Source organism: Taudactylus pleione, unplaced genomic scaffold (assembly GCF_031769625.1).
Source record: "Taudactylus pleione unplaced genomic scaffold, aTauple2 ptg000100l, whole genome shotgun sequence".
Classification (NCBI taxonomy): Eukaryota; Metazoa; Chordata; class Amphibia; order Anura; family Myobatrachidae; genus Taudactylus; species Taudactylus pleione.
Genome location: NW_028284502.1, coordinates 6,347,521 through 6,366,068, shown reverse-complemented (window position 1 = coordinate 6,366,068; position 18,548 = coordinate 6,347,521). Strand labels below are relative to the sequence as shown.

Below are 18,548 nucleotides of genomic sequence, written 5' to 3'. Positions count from 1 at the left end.
AACTGTATTGCTGACCAAGTGAACTGGAGTGAAAGTTGCTCAAGGAATCACGTCTTATTTCTTGAGCATCAACAATACACTACATGCTAAGATATGACAAGCAAATAAATGGTACTGCTGAGATTTGAACTCAGGATCTCCTGTTTACGAGACAGGCACTTTAACCAACTAGGCCACAGCACCATATAAAAGCCACTGTTTAATATTGAAAAACAATATATGGAAAGTATAATTTTGGGTAAAAATATTTGAAATGCTTTTTGAGACATGTATTTTATCAAAGTTTAAAACGGTTGGTAATTTTGAATGAATAAGTGACTAAATAAATATGTTTTTATTCTCTCCTTTCTTTTGTGAAATACAGGCCCTTATTTCTTACAATGTATTGCCAAGTGACTTTCTAGTATACTATTTTGTAGCAGTTATTATGGATTTCTATTTAATGGAATCCTACATGAGAATTAGTGCCAGTATTTTCTGATGCTCACATAGTTAAAACATGAAGTAAAATTAAAATGTATCTTAAAAAGATAGAACAGTTTTTAGCATTTTATCTTTAAGCTTTTACAAGAAAAGCAAAGCAGTTTTGGAAACACTTTGTTAACACAATTTTGGATGTTATGGAACTAAATATTGTTTAATTTTCAATTGTTCTCGCAGCTGTTATGATAAAAATTACTTTCTCTCTATTTATCTTAGAAAATGTACTTGTAACTGACATTTTATAAAATTCCCTGCATGATTCTCCTTTGATTGCACACAATATTAATCATGGAGCTTGCTCAAGCATAATAAATGCTATTTTCTGGAAATTTCTGATGTTTACCTTAGCATTAGTTTATTTTTAAAAAAAATTGCTTATACTCAAGAATGGGAATATAGCATTATTTTGTGTTTTTCTGATATGGACTTTTTCTAGAAATGTAGTACATTGTTCATCAAGTAAGCCTGGGTGAAAGCTACTACAGTAGTCACGTCTCATATTGTAATGAATCAACAACAAACTACACACTTAGTAGATGAAAATGAATCAAACAAAGGCACTGCTGAGGCGCTTTAACCAACTAAGCCACAGCACCACATGGAAAGAAGCATTTTTACATGCTATTTTATGGAAATATCTGATGTTTACCTTAGCATCATTTTAATGCTAAAATATAGCTTATAGTCAAGAAAGGAAATATTGCATTATTTTGTGTTTGTCAGATATAGATTTTATCTAGGAACATAGAACATTGTCCACCAAGTAAGCTAGAAAGAAGGCTGCTAAAGTTTTCACATCTCATATTGTCATGAATCAACAACAAACTACATAATAAGGTGATGAAAATTAACCAAACAAAAGTCACTGCCAAGATTCGAATGCAGGATGTCCTGTTTACTAGACAGGTGTGTTAACCGGCTAAGCCACAGCACCACCTGCTCCAAAGTGTCATATAATGAAAAATTATATATCTCATGTATGTTTTAGGGTAACTTTTTTTGAGATGCTTAAAAAGGCAGATGCTTAATCGATTCTTGAAAAGGTAAAACTAAAGAAAAAAAATACAGTATATGTTTTCTTCTCTACTTTCATTTTAAAATTATAGGACTGTTTTTCTTAAAATGGTTTGGCAAAGTCACTCTCTTATATAATTTTTTTGTAGCAGTTATTATAGCATTCTCTTTAAAAGCATCCTACAATGGATTAATGTTTGCTTTTTTATGATACACAAACAGAAAAAATAAACTTGTAATTCAAATGAAGATCTCTATCTTCTAAATATAGATCTAATGTTAGTTTTTTTTCTTGAAGCTTGTTCAAGAGACTTGAAGCTTTTTTTTTTGGAAATACTTTCCTAACAGAAGTTTGCAAATGTTATGGAACTAAATATTGATTCATTTTTAAATAATTCTCCTAGCCTCTAGGACTAAAATGACTCTCCCAAATTATCTTGGTAAACATACTTTGCTTTATATATTTTCACACTTCCTATGGACTTCTCCTTTTACTAAACTCCATTATTATTCTGGAGGTTGTTTAAACAGAATGCAAACTATTTTCTAGAAAACTCTCATGTCTAACAGCATACATTTAATTCAACTATATAGCTTATATCAAAACAGGAACATGTTTTGTTGTCTTCTAATATGGACTGCAACTAGAAATGAACTGTATTGCTGACCAAGTGAACTGGGGTGAAAGTTGCTCAAGGAATCACATGTCTTATTTCTTGAGCATCAACAATACACTACATGCTAAGATATGACAAGCAAATAAAAGGTACTGCTGCGATTTGAACTCAAGATCTCCTGTTTATGAGACAGGCACTTTAACCAACTAGGCCACAGCACCATATAAAAGCCCCTGTTTAATATTGAAAAACAATATATGTAAAGTATAATTTTTGGTAAAAATATTTGAAATGCTTTTTGAGACATGTATTTTATCAAAGTTTAAAACGGTTGGTAATTTTGAATGAATAAGTGACTAAAGAATTATGTTTTTATTCTCTCCTTTCTTTTGTGAAATACAGGCCCTTATTTCTTACAATGTATTGCCAAGTGACTTTCTAGTATACTGTTTTGCAGCAGTTATTATGGATTTCTCTTTAATGGAATCCTACATGAGAATTAGAGCCAGTAATGTCTGATGCTCACATAGTAAAAACATGAAGTAAAATTAAAAAGTATCTTAAAAAGATAGAACAATTTTTAGCATTTTATCTTTAAGGTTTTTCAAGAAAAGCAAAGCAGTTTTGGAAACACTTTGTTAACACAATTTTGGATGTTATGGAACTAAATATTGTTTAATTTTCAATTGTTCTCCCAGCTGTTATGATAAAAATTACTCTCTCTATTTATCTTAGAAAATGTACTTGTAACTGACATTTTATAAAATTCCCTGCATGATTCTCCTTTGACTGCACACGATATTAATCATGGAGCTTGCTCAAGCATAATAAATGCTATTTTCTGGAAATTTCTGATGTTTACCTTAGCATCAGTTTATTTTTTTTAAAAATAGCATATACTCAAGAAGGGGAATATAGCATTATTTTGGGTTTTTCAGATATGGACTTTTTCTAGAAATGTAGTACATTGTTCATCAAGTAAGCCTGGGTGAAAGCTACTACAGTTGTCACGTCTCATATTGTAATGAATGAACAACAAACTACATACTTAGCAGATGAAAATGAATCAAACAAAGGCATTGCTGAGATTTGAACTCAGGATCTCCTGTTTACTAGACAGGCGCTTTAACCAACTAAGCCACAGCACCACATGGAAATAACCTTTTTTACATGCTATTTTATGGAAATATCTGATGTTTACCTTAGCATCATTTCAATGCTAAAATATAGCTTATATTCAAGAATGGAAATTTTGCATTATTTTGTGTTTGTCAGATGTAGACTTTATCTAGAAACATAGAACATTGTCCACCAAGTAAGCCAGAAAGAAGACTGCTAAAGTTTTCACATCTCATATTGTCATGAATCGACAACAAACTACATAATAAGGTGATGAAAATTAACCAAACAAAAGTCAGTGCCACGATTCGATTGCAGGATCTCCAGTTTACTAGACAGGCATGTTAACCAGCTAAGCCACAGCACCACCTGCTCCAAAGTGTCATATAATGAAAAATTATATTTCTCATGTATGTTTTATGGTAACATTTTTTGAGATCCTTAAAAAGTCCGATGCTTAATCGATTTTTTAAAAGGTAAAAATAAAGAAAAAAAATACAGTGTATGTTTTCTTCTCTACATTCATTTAATAATTATAGGACTGTTTTTCTTAAAATGGTTTGGCAAAGTCACTCTCTTATATTAATTTTTTCTAGCAGTTATTATAGCACTCTCTTTAAAAGCATCCTACAATGGATTAATGTTTGCTTTTTTATGATACACAAACAGAAAAAATAAACTTGTAATTCAAATGAAGATCTCTATCTTCTAAATATAGATCTAATGTTAGCTTTTTTTCTTGAAGCTTGTTCAAGAGACTTGAAGCTTTTTTTTCTGGAAATACTTTCCTAACAGAAGTTTGCAAATGTTATGGAACTAAATATTGATTCATTTTTAAATAATTCTCCTAGCCTCTAGACTAAAATTACTCTATCCCAAATTATCTTGGTAAACATACTTTGCTTTAGATATTTTCACACTTCCTATGGACTTCTCCTTTTACTAAACTCCATTATTATTCTGGAGGTTGTTTAAACAGAATGCAAAGTATTTTCTAGAAAACTCTCATGTCTAACAGCATACATTTAATTCAACTATATGGCTTATATCAAAACAGGAACATGTTTTGTTGTCTTCTAATATGGACTGCATCTAGAAATGAACTGTATTGCTGACCAAGTGAACTGGAGTGAAAGTTGCTCAAGGAATCACGTCTTATTTGTTGAGCATCAACAATACACTACATGCTAAGATATGACAAGCAAATAAATGGTACTGCTGAGATTTGAACTCAGGACCTCCTGTTTATGAGACAGGCACTTTAACCAACTAGGCCACAGCACCATATAAAAGCCCCTGTTTAATATTGAAAAACAATATATGGAAAGTATAATTTTGGGTAAAAATATTTGAAATGCTTTTTGAGACATGTATTTTATCAAAGTTTAAAACGGTTGGTAATTTTGAATGAATAAGTGACTAAATAAATATGTTTTTATTCTCTCCTTTCTTTTGTGAAATACAGGCCCTTATTTCTTACAATGTATTGCCAAGTGACTTTCTAGTATACTATTTTGTAGCAGTTATTATGGATTTCTCTTTAATGGAATCCTACATGAGAATTAGTGCCAGTATTTTCTGATGCTCACATAGTTAAAACATGAAGTAAAATTAAAATGTATCTTAAAAAGATAGAACAGTTTTTAGCATTTTATCTTTAAGCTTTTACAAGAAAAGCAAAGCAGTTTTGGAAACACTTTGTTAACACAATTTTGGATGTTATGGAACTAAATATTGTTTAATTTTCAATTGTTCTCGCAACTGTTATGATAAAAATTACTTTCTCACTATTTATCTTAGAAAATGTACTTGTAACTGACATTTTATAAAATTCCCTGCATGATTCTCCTTTGATTGCACACAATATTAATCATGGAGCTTGCTCAAGCATAATAAATGCTATTTTCTGGAAATTTCTGATGTTTACCTTAGCATTAGTTTATTTTTTAAAAAAATAGCTTATACTCAAGAATGGGAATATAGCATTATTTTGTGTTTTTCTGATATGGACTTTTTCTAGAAATGTAGTACATTGTTCATCAAGTAAGCCTGGGTGAAAGCTACTACAGTAGTCACGTCTCATATTGTAATGAATCAACAACAAACTACACACTTAGTAGATGAAAATGAATCAAACAAAGGCACTGCTAAGATTTGAACTCAGGATCTCCTGTTTACTAGACAGGCGCTTTAACCAACTAAGCCACAGCACCACATGGAAAGAATGTTTTTTACATGCTATTTTATGGAAATATCTGATGTTTACCTTACCATCATTTTAATGCTAAAATACAGCTTATATTCAAGAAAGGAAATATTGCACTATTTTGTGTTTGTCAGATGTAGACTTTATCTAGAAACATAGAACATTGTCCACCGAGTAAGCCAGAAAGAAGACTGCTAAAGTTTTCACATCTCATATTGTCATGAATCATCAACAAACTACATAATAAGGTGATGAAAATTAACCAAACAAAAGTCAGTGCCAAGAATCAATTGCAGGATCTCCAGTTTACTAGCCAGGCATGTTAACCAGCTAAGCCACAGCACCACCTGCTCCAAAGTGTCATATAATGAAAAAATATATTTCTCATGTATGTTTTATAGTAACTTTTTTGGGATCCTTAAAAAGGCCGATGCTTAATCGATTTTTTAAAAGGTAAAAATTATGAAAAAAAATACAGTATATGTTTTCTTCTCTACTTTCATTTAAAATTATAGGACTGTTTTTCTTAAAATGGTTTGGCAAAGTCACTCTCTTATATTAATTTTTTCTAGCAGTTATTATAGCACTCTCTTTAAAAGCATCCTACAATGGATTAATGTTTGCTTTTTTATGATACACAAACAGAAAAAATAAACTTGTAATTCAAATGAAGATCTCTATCTTCTAAATATAGATCTAATGTTAGCTTTTTTTCTTGAAGCTTGTTCAAGAGACTTGAAGCTTTTTTTTCTGGAAATACTTTCCTAACAGAAGTTTGCAAATGTTATGGAACTAAATATTGATTCATTTTTAAATAATTCTCCTAGCCTCTAGGACTAAAATTACTCTTTCCCAAATTATCTTGGTAAACATACTTTGCTTTAGATATTTTCACACTTCCTATGGACTTCTCCTTTTTCCTAAACTCCATTATTATTCTGGAGGTTGTTTAAACAGAATGCAAAGTATTTTCTAGAAAACTCTCATGTCTAACAGCATACATTTAATTCAACTATATGGCTTATATCAAAACAGGAACATGTTTTGTTGTCTTCTAATATGGACTGCATCTAGAAATGAACTGTATTGCTGACCAAGTGAACTGGAGTGAAAGTTGCTCAAGGAATCACGTCTTATTTCTTGAGCATCAACAATACACTACATGCTAAGATATGACAAGCAAATAAATGGTACTGCTGAGATTTGAACTCAGGATCTCCTGTTTACGAGACAGGCACTTTAACCAATTAGGCCACAGCACCATATAAAAGCCCCTGTTTAATATTGAAAAACAATATATGGAAAGTATAATTTTGGGTAAAAATATTTGAAATGCTTTTTGAGACATGTATTTTATCAAAGTTTAAAACGGTTGGTAATTTTTAATGAATAAGTGACTAAATAAATATGTTTTTATTCTCTCCTTTCTTTTGTGAAATACAGGCCCTTATTTCTTACAATGTATTGCCAAGTGACTTTCTAGTATACTATTTTGTAGCAGTTATTATGGATTTCTCTTTAATGGAATCCTACATGAGAATTAGTGCCAGTATTTTCTGATGCTCACATAGTTAAAACATGAAGTAAAATTAAAATGTATCTTAAAAAGATAGAACAGTTTTTAGCATTTTATCTTTAAGCTTTTACAAGAAAAGCAAAGCAGTTTTGGAAACACTTTGTTAACACAATTTTGGATGTTATGGAACTAAATATTGTTTAATTTTCAATTGTTCTCGCAGCTGTTATGATAAAAATTACTTTCTCTCTATTTATCTTAGAAAATGTACTTGTAACTGACATTTTATAAAATTACCTGCATGATTCTCCTTTGATTGCACACAATATTAATCATGGAGCTTGCTCAAGCATAATAAATGCTATTTTCTGGAAATTTCTGATGTTTACCTTAGCATTAGTTTATTTTTTTTAAAAATAGCTTATACTCAAGAATGGGAATATAGCATTATTTTGTGTTTTTCTGATATGGACTTTTTCTAGAAATGTAGTACATTGTTCATCAAGTAAGCCTGGGTGAAAGCTACTACAGTAGTCACGTCTCATATTGTAATGAATCAACAACAAACTACACACTTAGTAGATGAAAATGAATCAAACAAAGGCACTGCTGAGGCGCTTTAACCAACTAAGCCACAGCACCACATGGAAAGAAGCATTTTTACATGCTATTTTATGGAAATATCTGATGTTTACCGTAGCATCATTTTAATGCTAAAATATAGCTTATAGTCAAGAAAGGAAATATTGCATTATTTTGTGTTTGTCAGATATAGACTTTATCTAGGAACATAGAACATTGTCCACCAAGTAAGCTAGAAATAAGGCTGCTAAAGTTTTCACATCTCATATTGTCATGAATCAACAACAAACTACATAATAAGGTGATGAAAATTAACCAAACAAAAGTCACTGCCAAGATTCGAATGCAGGATGTCCTGTTTACTAGACAGGTGTGTTAACCGGCTAAGCCACAGCACCACCAGCTCCAAAGTGTCATATAATGAAAAATTATATATCTCATGTATGTTTTATGGTAACTTTTTTTGAGATGCTTAAAAAGGCAGATGCTTAATCGAATCTTGAACAGGTAAAACTAAAGAAAAAAAATACAGTATATGTTTTCTTCTCTACTTTCATTTAAAAATTATAGGACTGTTTTTCTTAAAATGGTTTGGCAAAGTCACTCTCTTATATAATTTTTTTGTAGCAGTTATTATAGCATTCTCTTTAAAAGCATCCTACAATGGATTAATGTTTGCTTTTTTATGATACACAAACAGAAAAAATAAACTTGTAATTCAAATGAAGATCTCTATCTTCTAAATATAGATCTAATGTTAGTTTTTTTTCTTGAAGCTTATTCAAGAGACTTGAAGCTTTTTTTTCTGGAAATACTTTCCTAACAGAAGTTTGCAAATGTCATGGAACTAAATATTGATTCATTTTTAAATAATTCTCCTAGCCTCTAGGACTAAAATGACTCTCCCAAATTATCTTGGTAAACATACTTTGCTTTAGATATTTTCACACTTCCTATGGACTTCTCCTTTTACTAAACTCCATTATTATTCTGGAGGTTGTGTAAACAGAATTCAAAGTATTTTCTAGAAAACTCTCATGTCTAACAGCATACATTTAATTCAACTATATGGCTTATATCAAAACAGGAACATGTTTTGTTGTCTTCTAATATGGACTGCAACTAGAAACGAACTGTATTGCTGACCAAGTGAACTGGGGTGAAAGTTGCTCAAGGAATCACATGTCTTATTTCTTGAGCATCAACAATACACTACATGCTAAGATATGACAAGCAAATAAAAGGTACTGCTGCGATTTGAACTCAGGATCTCCTGTTTATGAGACAGGCACTTTAACCAACTAGGCCACAGCACCATATAAAAGCCCCTGTTTAATATTGAAAAACAATATATGTAAAGTATAATTTTTGGTAAAAATATTTGAAATGCTTTTTGAGACATGTATTTTATCAAAGTTTAAAACGGTTGGTAATTTTGAATGAATAAGTGACTAAAGAAATATGTTTTTATTCTCTCCTTTCTTTTGTGAAATACAGGCCCTTATTTCTTACAATGTATTGCCAAGTGACTTTCTAGTATACTATTTTGCAGCAGTTATTATGGATTTCTCTTTAATGGAATCCTACATGAGAATTAGTGCCAGTAATGTCTGATGCTCACATAGTAAAAACATGAAGTAAAATTAAAAAGTATCTTAAAAAGATAGAACAATTTTTAGCATTTTATCTTTAAGCTTTTTCAAGAAAAGCAAAGCAGTTTTGGAAACACTTTGTTAACACAATTTTGGATGTTATGGAACTAAATATTGTTTAATTTTCAATTGTTCTCCCAGCTGTTATGATAAAAATTACTCTCTCTCTATTTATCTTAGAAAATGTACTTGTAACTGACATTTTATAAAATTCCCTGCATGATTCTCCTTTGACTGCACACGATATTAATCATGGAGCTTGCTCAAGCATAATAAATGCTATTTTCTGGAAATTTCTGATGTTTACATTAGCATCAGTTTATTTTTTTTAAAAAATAGCATATACTCAAGAATGGGAATATAGCATTATTTTGTGTTTTTCTGATATGGACTTTTTCTAGAAATGTAGTACATTGTTCATCAAGTAAGCCTGGGTGAAAGCTACTACAGTTGTCACGTCTCATATTGTAATGAATGAACAACAAACTACATACTTAGCAGATGAAAATGAATCAAACAAAGGCATTGCTGAGATTTGAACTCAGGATCTCCTGTTTAATAGACAGGCACTTTAACCAACTAAGCCACAGCACCACATGGAAATAACCTTTTTTACATGCTATTTTATGGAAATATCTGATGTTTACCTTAGCATCATTTCAATGCTAAAATATAGCTTATATTCAAGAAAGGAAATATTGCATTATTTTGTGTTTGTCAGATGTAGACTTTATCTAGAAACATAGAACATTGTCCACCAAGTAAGCCAGAAAGAAGACTGCTAAAGTTTTCACATCTCATATTGTCATGAATCAACAACAAACTACATAATAAGGTGATGAAAATTAACCAAACAAAAGTCAGTGCCACGATTCGATTGCAGGATCTCCAGTTTACTAGACAGGCATGTTAACTTGCTAAGCCACAGCACCACCTGCTCCAAAGTGTCATATAATGAAAAATTATATTTCTCATGTATGTTTTATGGTAACATTTTTTGAGATCCTTAAAAAGTCCGATGCTTAATCGATTTTTTAAAAGGTAAAAATAAAGAAAAAAAATACAGTGTATGTTTTCTTCTCTACATTCATTTAAAAATTATAGGACTGTTTTTCTTAAAATGGTTTGGCAAAGTCACTCTCTTATATTAATTTTTTCTAGCAGTTATTATAGCACTCTCTTTAAAAGCATCTTACAATGGATTAATGTTTGCTTTTTTATGATACACAAACAGAAAAAATAAACTTGTAATTCAAATGAAGATCTCTATCTTCTAAATATAGATCAAATGTTATTTTTGTTTCTTGAAGCTTGTTCAAGAGACTTGAAGCTTTTTTTTCTGGAAATACTTTCCTAACAGAAGTTTGCAAATGTTATGGAACTAAATATTGATTCATTTTTAAATAATTCTCCTAGCCTCTAGGACTAAAATGACTCTCCCAAATTATCTTGGTAAACATACTTTGCTTTAGATTTTTTCACACTTCCTATGGACTTCTCCTTTTACTAAACTCCATTATTATTCTGGAGGTTGTTTAAACAGAATGCAAAGTATTTTCTAGAAAACTCTCATGTCTAACAGCATACATTTAATTCAACTATATGGCTTATATCAAAACAGGAACATGTTTTGTTGTCTTCTAATATGGACTGCATCTAGAAATGAACTGTATTGCTGACCAAGTGAACTGGAGTGAAAGTTGCTCAAGGAATCACACGTCTTATTTCTTGAGCATCAACAATACACTACATGCTAAGATATGACAAGCAAATAAATGGTACTGCTGAGATTTGAACTCAGGATCTCCTGTTTACGAGACAGGTACTTTAACCAACTAGGCCACAGCACCATATAAAAGCCCCTGTTTAATATTGAAAAACAATATATGTAAAGTATAATTTTTGGTAAAAATATTTGAAATGCTTTTTGAGACATGTATTTTATCAAAGTTTAAAACGGTTGGTAATTTTGAATGAATAAGTGACTAAAGAAATATGTTTTTATTCTCTCCTTTCTTTTGTGAAATACAGGCCCTTATTTCTTACAATGTATTGCCAAGTGACTTTCTAGTATACTATTTTGCAGCAGTTATTATGGATTTCTCTTTAATGGAATCCTACATGAGAATTAGTGCCAGTAATGTCTGATGCTCACATAGTAAAAACATGAAGTAAAATTAAAAAGTATCTTAAAAAGATAGAACAATTTTTAGCATTTTATCTTTAAGCTTTTTCAAGAAAAGCAAAGCAGTTTTGGAAACACTTTGTTAACACAATTTTGGATGTTATGGAACTAAATATTGTTTAATTTTCAATTGTTCTCCCAGCTGTTATGATAAAAATTACTCTCTCTCTATTTATCTTAGAAAATGTACTTGTAACTGACATTTTATAAAATTCCCTGCATGATTCTCCTTTGACTGCACACGATATTAATCATGGAGCTTGCTCAAGCATAATAAATGCTATTTTCTGGAAATTTCTGATGTTTACATTAGCATCAGTTTATTTTTTTTAAAAAATAGCATATACTCAAGAATGGGAATATAGCATTATTTTGTGTTTTTCTGATATGGACTTTTTCTAGAAATGTAGTACATTGTTCATCAAGTAAGCCTGGGTGAAAGCTACTACAGTTGTCACGTCTCATATTGTAATGAATGAACAACAAACTACATACTTAGCAGATGAAAATGAATCAAACAAAGGCATTGCTGAGATTTGAACTCAGGATCTCCTGTTTAATAGACAGGCACTTTAACCAACTAAGCCACAGCACCACATGGAAATAACCTTTTTTACATGCTATTTTATGGAAATATCTGATGTTTACCTTAGCATCATTTCAATGCTAAAATATAGCTTATATTCAAGAAAGGAAATATTGCATTATTTTGTGTTTGTCAGATGTAGACTTTATCTAGAAACATAGAACATTGTCCACCAAGTAAGCCAGAAAGAAGACTGCTAAAGTTTTCACATCTCATATTGTCATGAATCAACAACAAACTACATAATAAGGTGATGAAAATTAACCAAACAAAAGTCAGTGCCACGATTCGATTGCAGGATCTCCAGTTTACTAGACAGGCATGTTAACTTGCTAAGCCACAGCACCACCTGCTCCAAAGTGTCATATAATGAAAAATTATATTTCTCATGTATGTTTTATGGTAACATTTTTTGAGATCCTTAAAAAGTCCGATGCTTAATCGATTTTTTAAAAGGTAAAAATAAAGAAAAAAAATACAGTGTATGTTTTCTTCTCTACATTCATTTAAAAATTATAGGACTGTTTTTCTTAAAATGGTTTGGCAAAGTCACTCTCTTATATTAATTTTTTCTAGCAGTTATTATAGCACTCTCTTTAAAAGCATCTTACAATGGATTAATGTTTGCTTTTTTATGATACACAAACAGAAAAAATAAACTTGTAATTCAAATGAAGATCTCTATCTTCTAAATATAGATCAAATGTTATTTTTGTTTCTTGAAGCTTGTTCAAGAGACTTGAAGCTTTTTTTTCTGGAAATACTTTCCTAACAGAAGTTTGCAAATGTTATGGAACTAAATATTGATTCATTTTTAAATAATTCTCCTAGCCTCTAGGACTAAAATGACTCTCCCAAATTATCTTGGTAAACATACTTTGCTTTAGATTTTTTCACACTTCCTATGGACTTCTCCTTTTACTAAACTCCATTATTATTCTGGAGGTTGTTTAAACAGAATGCAAAGTATTTTCTAGAAAACTCTCATGTCTAACAGCATACATTTAATTCAACTATATGGCTTATATCAAAACAGGAACATGTTTTGTTGTCTTCTAATATGGACTGCATCTAGAAATGAACTGTATTGCTGACCAAGTGAACTGGAGTGAAAGTTGCTCAAGGAATCACACGTCTTATTTCTTGAGCATCAACAATACACTACATGCTAAGATATGACAAGCAAATAAATGGTACTGCTGAGATTTGAACTCAGGATCTCCTGTTTACGAGACAGGTACTTTAACCAACTAGGCCACAGCACCATATAAAAGCCACTGTTTAATATTGAAAAACAATATATGGAAAGTATAATTTTGAGTAAAAATATTTGAAATGCTTTTTGAGACATGTATTTTATCAAAGTTTAAAACGGTTGGTAATTTTGAATGAATAAGTGACTAAATAAATATGTTTTTATTCTCTCCTTTCTTTTGTGAAATACAGGCCCTTATTTCTTACAATGTATTGCCAAGTGACTTTCTAGTATACTATTTTGTAGCAGTTATTATGGATTTCTCTTTAATGGAATCCTACATGAGAATTAGTGCCAGTATTCTCTGATGCTCACATAGTTAAAACATGAAGTAAAAATAAAATGTATCTTAAAAAGATAGAACAGTTTTTAGCATTTTATCTTTAAGCTTTTACAAGAAAAGCAAAGCAGTTTTGGAAACACTTTGTTAACACAATTTTGGATGTTATGGAACTAAATATTGTTTAATTTTCAATTGTTCTCGCAGCTGTTATGATAAAAATTACTTTCTCTCTATTTATCTTAGAAAATGTACTTGTAACTGACATTTTATAAAATTCCCTGCATGATTCTCCTTTGATTGCACACAATATTAATCATGGAGCTTGCTCAAGCATAATAAATGCTATTTTCTGGAAATTTCTGATGTTTACCTTAGCATTAGTTTATTTTTTTTTAAAATAGCTTATACTCAAGAATGGGAATATAGCATTATTTTGTGTTTTTCTGATATGGACTTTTTCTAGAAATGTAGTACATTGTTCATCAAGTAAGCCTGGGTGAAAGCTACTACAGTAGTCACGTCTCATATTGTAATGAATCAACAACAAACTACACACTTAGTAGATGAAAATGAATCAAACAAAGGCACTGCTGAGGCGCTTTAACCAACTAAGCCACAGCACCACATGGAAAGAAGCATTTTTACATGCTATTTTATGGAAATATCTAATGTTTACCTTAGCATCATTTTAATGCTAAAATATAGCTTATAGTCAAGAAAGGAAATATTGCATTATTTTGTGTTTGTCAGATATAGACTTTATCTAGGAACATAGAACATTGTCCACCAAGTAAGCTAGAAATAAGACTGCTAAAGTTTTCACATCTCATATTGTCATGAATCAACAACAAACTACATAATAAGGTGATGAAAATTAACCAAACAAAAGTCACTGCCAAGATTCGAATGCAGGATGTCCTGTTTACTAGACAGGTGTGTTAACCGGCTAAGCCACAGCACCACCTGCTCCAAAGTGTCATATAATGAAAAATTATATATCTCATGTATGTTTTATGGTAACTTTTTTTGAGATGCTTAAAAAGGCAGATGCTTAATCGATTCTTGAACAGGTAAAACTAAAGAAAAAAAATACAGTATATGTTTTCTTCTCTACTTTCATTTAAAAATTATAGGACTGTTTTTCTTAAAATGGTTTGGCAAAGTCACTCTCTTATATAATTTTTTTGTAGCAGTTATTATAGCATTCTCTTTAAAAGCATCCTACAATGGATTAATGTTTGCTTTTTTATGATACACAAACAGAAAAAATAAATTGTAATTCAAATGAAGATCTCTATCTTCTAAATATAGATCTAATGTTAGTTTTTTTTCTTGAAGCTTATTCAAGAGACTTGAAGCTTTTTTTTCTGGAAATACTTTCCTAACAGAAGTTTGCAAATGTTATGGAACTAAATATTGATTCATTTTTAAATAATTCTCCTAGCCTCTAGGACTAAAATGACTCTCCCAAATTATCTTGGTAAACATACTTTGCTTTAGATATTTTCACACTTCCTATGGACTTCTCCTTTTACTAAACTCCATTATTATTCTGGAGGTTGTGTAAACAGAATACAAAGTATTTTCTAGAAAACTCTCATGTCTAACAGCATACATTTAATTCAACTATATGGCTTATATCAAAACAGGAACATGTTTTGTTGTCTTCTAATATGGACTGCAACTAGAAACGAACTGTATTGCTGACCAAGTGAACTGGGGTGAAAGTTGCTCAAGGAATCACATGTCTTATTTCTTGAGCATCAACAATACACTACATGCTAAGATATGACAAGCAAATAAAAGGTACTGCTGAGATTTGAACTCAGGATCTCCTGTTTATGAGACAGGAACTTTAACCAACTAGGCCACAGCACCATATAAAAGCCCCTGTTTAATATTGAAAAACAATATATGGAAAGTATAATTTTTGGTAAAAATATTTGAAATGCTTTTTGAGACATGTATTTTATCAAAGTTTAAAACGGTTGGTAATTTTGAATGAATAAGTGACTAAAGAAATATGTTTTTATTCTCTCCTTTCTTTTGTGAAATACAGGCCCTTATTTCTTACAATGTATTGCCAAGTGACTTTCTAGTATACTATTTTGCAGCAGTTATTATGGATTTCTCTTTAATGGAATCCTACATGAGAATTAGTGCCAGTAATGTCTGATGCTCACATAGTAAAAACATGAAGTAAAATTAAAAAGTATCTTAAAAAGATAGAACAATTTTTAGCATTTTATCTTTAAGGTTTTTCAAGAAAAGCAAAGCAGTTTTGGAAACACTTTGTTAACACAATTTTGGATGTTATGGAACTAAATATTGTTTAATTTTCAATTGTTCTCCCAGCTGTTATGATAAAAATTACTCTCTCTCTATTTATCTTAGAAAATGTACTTGTAACTGACATTTTATAAAATTCCCTGCATGATTCTCCTTTGACTGCACACGATATTAATCATGGAGCTTGCTCAAGCATAATAAATGCTATTTTCTGGAAATTTCTGATGTTTACATTAGCATCAGTTTATTTTTTTTTAAAAATAGCATATACTCAAGAATGGGAATATAGCATTATTTTGTGTTTTTCTGATATGGACTTTTTCTAGAAATGTAGTACATTGTTCATCAAGTAAGCCTGGGTGAAAGCTACTACAGTTGTCACGTCTCATATTGTAATGAATGAACAACAAACTACATACTTAGCAGATGAAAATGAATCAAACAAAGGCATTGCTGAGATTTGAACTCAGGATCTCCTGTTTAATAGACAGGCACTTTAACCAACTAAGCCACAGCACCACATGGAAATAACCTTTTTTACATGCTATTTTATGGAAATATCTGATGTTTACCTTAGCATCATTTCAATGCTAAAATATAGCTTATATTCAAGAAAGGAAATATTGCATTATTTTGTGATTGTCAGATGTAGACTTTATCTAGAAACATAGAACATTGTCCACCAAGTAAGCCAGAAAGAAGACTGCTAAAGTTTTCACATCTCATATTGTCATGAATTAACAACAAACTACATAATAAGGTGATGAAAATTAACCAAACAAAAGTCACTGCCACGATTCGATTGCAGGATCTCCAGTTTACTAGACAGGCGTGTTAACTTGCTAAGCCACAGCACCACCTGCTCCAAAGTGTCATATAATGAAAAATTATATTTCTCATGTATGTTTTATGGTAACATTTTTTGAGATCCTTAAAAAGTCCGATGCTTAATCGATTTTTTAAAAGGTAAAAATAAAGAAAAAAAATACAGTGTATGTTTTCTTCTCTACATTCATTTAAAAATTATAGGACTGTTTTTCTTAAAATGGTTTGGCAAAGTCACTCTCTTATATTAATTTTTTCTAGCAGTTATTATAGCACTCTCTTTAAAAGCATCTTACAATGGATTAATGTTTGCTTTTTTATGATACACAAACAGAAAAAATAAACTTGTAATTCAAATGAAGATCTCTATCTTCTAAATATAGATCTAATGTTAGTTTTTTTTCTTGAAGCTTGTTCAAGAGACTTGAAGCTTTTTTTTCTGGAAATACTTTCCTAACAGAAGTTTGCAAATGTTATGGAACTAAATATTGATTCATTTTTAAATAATTCTCCTAGCCTCTAGGACTAAAATGACTCTCCCAAATTATCTTGGTAAACATACTTTGCTTTAGATTTTTTCACACTTCCTATGAACTTCTCCTTTTACTAAACTCCATTATTATTCTGGAGGTTGTTTAAACAGAATGCAAAGTATTTTCTAGAAAACTCTCATGTCTAACAGCATACATTTAATTCAACTATATGGCTTATATCAAAACAGGAACATGTTTTGTTGTCTTCTAATATGGACTGCAACTAGAAATGAACTGTATTGCTGACCAAGTGAACTGGGGTGAAAGTTGCTCAAGGAATCACATGTCTTATTTCTTGAGCATCAACAATACACTACATGCTAAGATATGACAAGCAAATAATAGGTACTGCTGCGATTTGAACTCAGGATCTCCTGTTTATGAGACAGGCACTTTAACCAACTAGGCCACAGCACCATATAAAAGCCCCTGTTTAATATTGAAAAACAATATATGTAAAGTATAATTTTTGGTAAAAATATTTGAAATGCTTTTTGAGACATGTATTTTATCAAAGTTTAAAACGGTTGGTAATTTTGAATGAATAAGTGACTAAAGAAATATGTTTTTATTCTCTCCTTTCTTTTGTGAAATACAGGCCCTTATTTCTTACAATGTATTGCCAAGTGACTTTCTAGTATACTATTTTGCAGCAGTTATTATGGATTTCTCTTTAATGGAATCCTACATGAGAATTAGAGCCAGTAATGTCTGATGCTCACATAGTAAAAACATGAAGTAAAATTAAAAAGTATCTTCAAAAGATAGAACAATTTTTAGCATTTTATATTTAAGGTTTTTCAAGAAAAGCAAAGCAGTTTTGGAAACACTTTGTTAACACAATTTTGGATGTTATTGAACTAAATATTGTTTAATTTTCAATTGTTCTCGCAGCTGTTATGATAAAAATTACTTTCTCTCTATTTATCTTAGAAAATGTACTTGTAACTGACATTTTATAAAATTCCCTGCATGATTCTCCTTTGATTGCACACAATATTAATCATGGAGCTTGCTCAAGCATAATAAATGCTATTTTCTGGAAATTTCTGATGTTTACCTTAGCATTAGTTTATTTTTTTTAAAAATAGCTTATACTCAAGAATGGGAAAATAGCTTTATTTTGTGTTTTTTTGATATGGACTTTTTCTAGAAATGTAGTACATTGTTCATCAAGTAAGCCTGGGTGAAAGCTACTACAGTAGTCACGTCTCATATTTTAATGAATCAACAACAAACTATACACTTAGTAGATGAAAATGAATCAAACAAAGGCACTGCTGAGGCGCTTTAACCAACTAAGCCACAGCACCACATGGAAAGAAGCATTTTTACATGCTATTTTATGGAAATATCTGATGTTTACCTTAGCATCATTTTAATACTAAAATATAGCTTATAGT

General features: G+C 30.6%; 10 non-coding genes across 10 annotated transcripts; all 10 read right to left on the bottom strand.

Moving 5' to 3' along the window:
* Positions 1-109: 109 nt before the first annotated feature.
* On the bottom strand, positions 110-183 carry TRNAT-CGU (transfer RNA threonine (anticodon CGU)). The gene has a single exon. It is a non-coding gene; the product is annotated as a tRNA-Thr (tRNA).
* Positions 184-3,188: 3,005 nt separating this feature from the next.
* Positions 3,189-3,262, bottom strand: TRNAT-AGU (transfer RNA threonine (anticodon AGU)). The gene has a single exon. It is a non-coding gene; the product is annotated as a tRNA-Thr (tRNA).
* A 1,181-nt stretch (positions 3,263-4,443) lies between these two features.
* On the bottom strand, positions 4,444-4,517 carry TRNAM-CAU (transfer RNA methionine (anticodon CAU)). Its single transcript has one exon. It is a non-coding gene; the product is annotated as a tRNA-Met (tRNA).
* Positions 4,518-5,372: 855 nt separating this feature from the next.
* TRNAT-AGU (transfer RNA threonine (anticodon AGU)) lies at positions 5,373-5,446 on the bottom strand. The gene has a single exon. It is a non-coding gene; the product is annotated as a tRNA-Thr (tRNA).
* Positions 5,447-6,627: 1,181 nt separating this feature from the next.
* On the bottom strand, positions 6,628-6,701 carry TRNAT-CGU (transfer RNA threonine (anticodon CGU)). Its single transcript has one exon. It is a non-coding gene; the product is annotated as a tRNA-Thr (tRNA).
* Positions 6,702-9,709: 3,008 nt separating this feature from the next.
* On the bottom strand, positions 9,710-9,783 carry TRNAN-AUU (transfer RNA asparagine (anticodon AUU)). The gene has a single exon. It is a non-coding gene; the product is annotated as a tRNA-Asn (tRNA).
* A 1,182-nt stretch (positions 9,784-10,965) lies between these two features.
* On the bottom strand, positions 10,966-11,039 carry TRNAT-CGU (transfer RNA threonine (anticodon CGU)). Its single transcript has one exon. It is a non-coding gene; the product is annotated as a tRNA-Thr (tRNA).
* Positions 11,040-11,895: 856 nt separating this feature from the next.
* On the bottom strand, positions 11,896-11,969 carry TRNAN-AUU (transfer RNA asparagine (anticodon AUU)). Its single transcript has one exon. It is a non-coding gene; the product is annotated as a tRNA-Asn (tRNA).
* A 1,182-nt stretch (positions 11,970-13,151) lies between these two features.
* On the bottom strand, positions 13,152-13,225 carry TRNAT-CGU (transfer RNA threonine (anticodon CGU)). The gene has a single exon. It is a non-coding gene; the product is annotated as a tRNA-Thr (tRNA).
* A 3,007-nt stretch (positions 13,226-16,232) lies between these two features.
* On the bottom strand, positions 16,233-16,306 carry TRNAN-AUU (transfer RNA asparagine (anticodon AUU)). The gene has a single exon. It is a non-coding gene; the product is annotated as a tRNA-Asn (tRNA).
* Between the last annotated feature and the right edge of the window lie 2,242 nt (positions 16,307-18,548).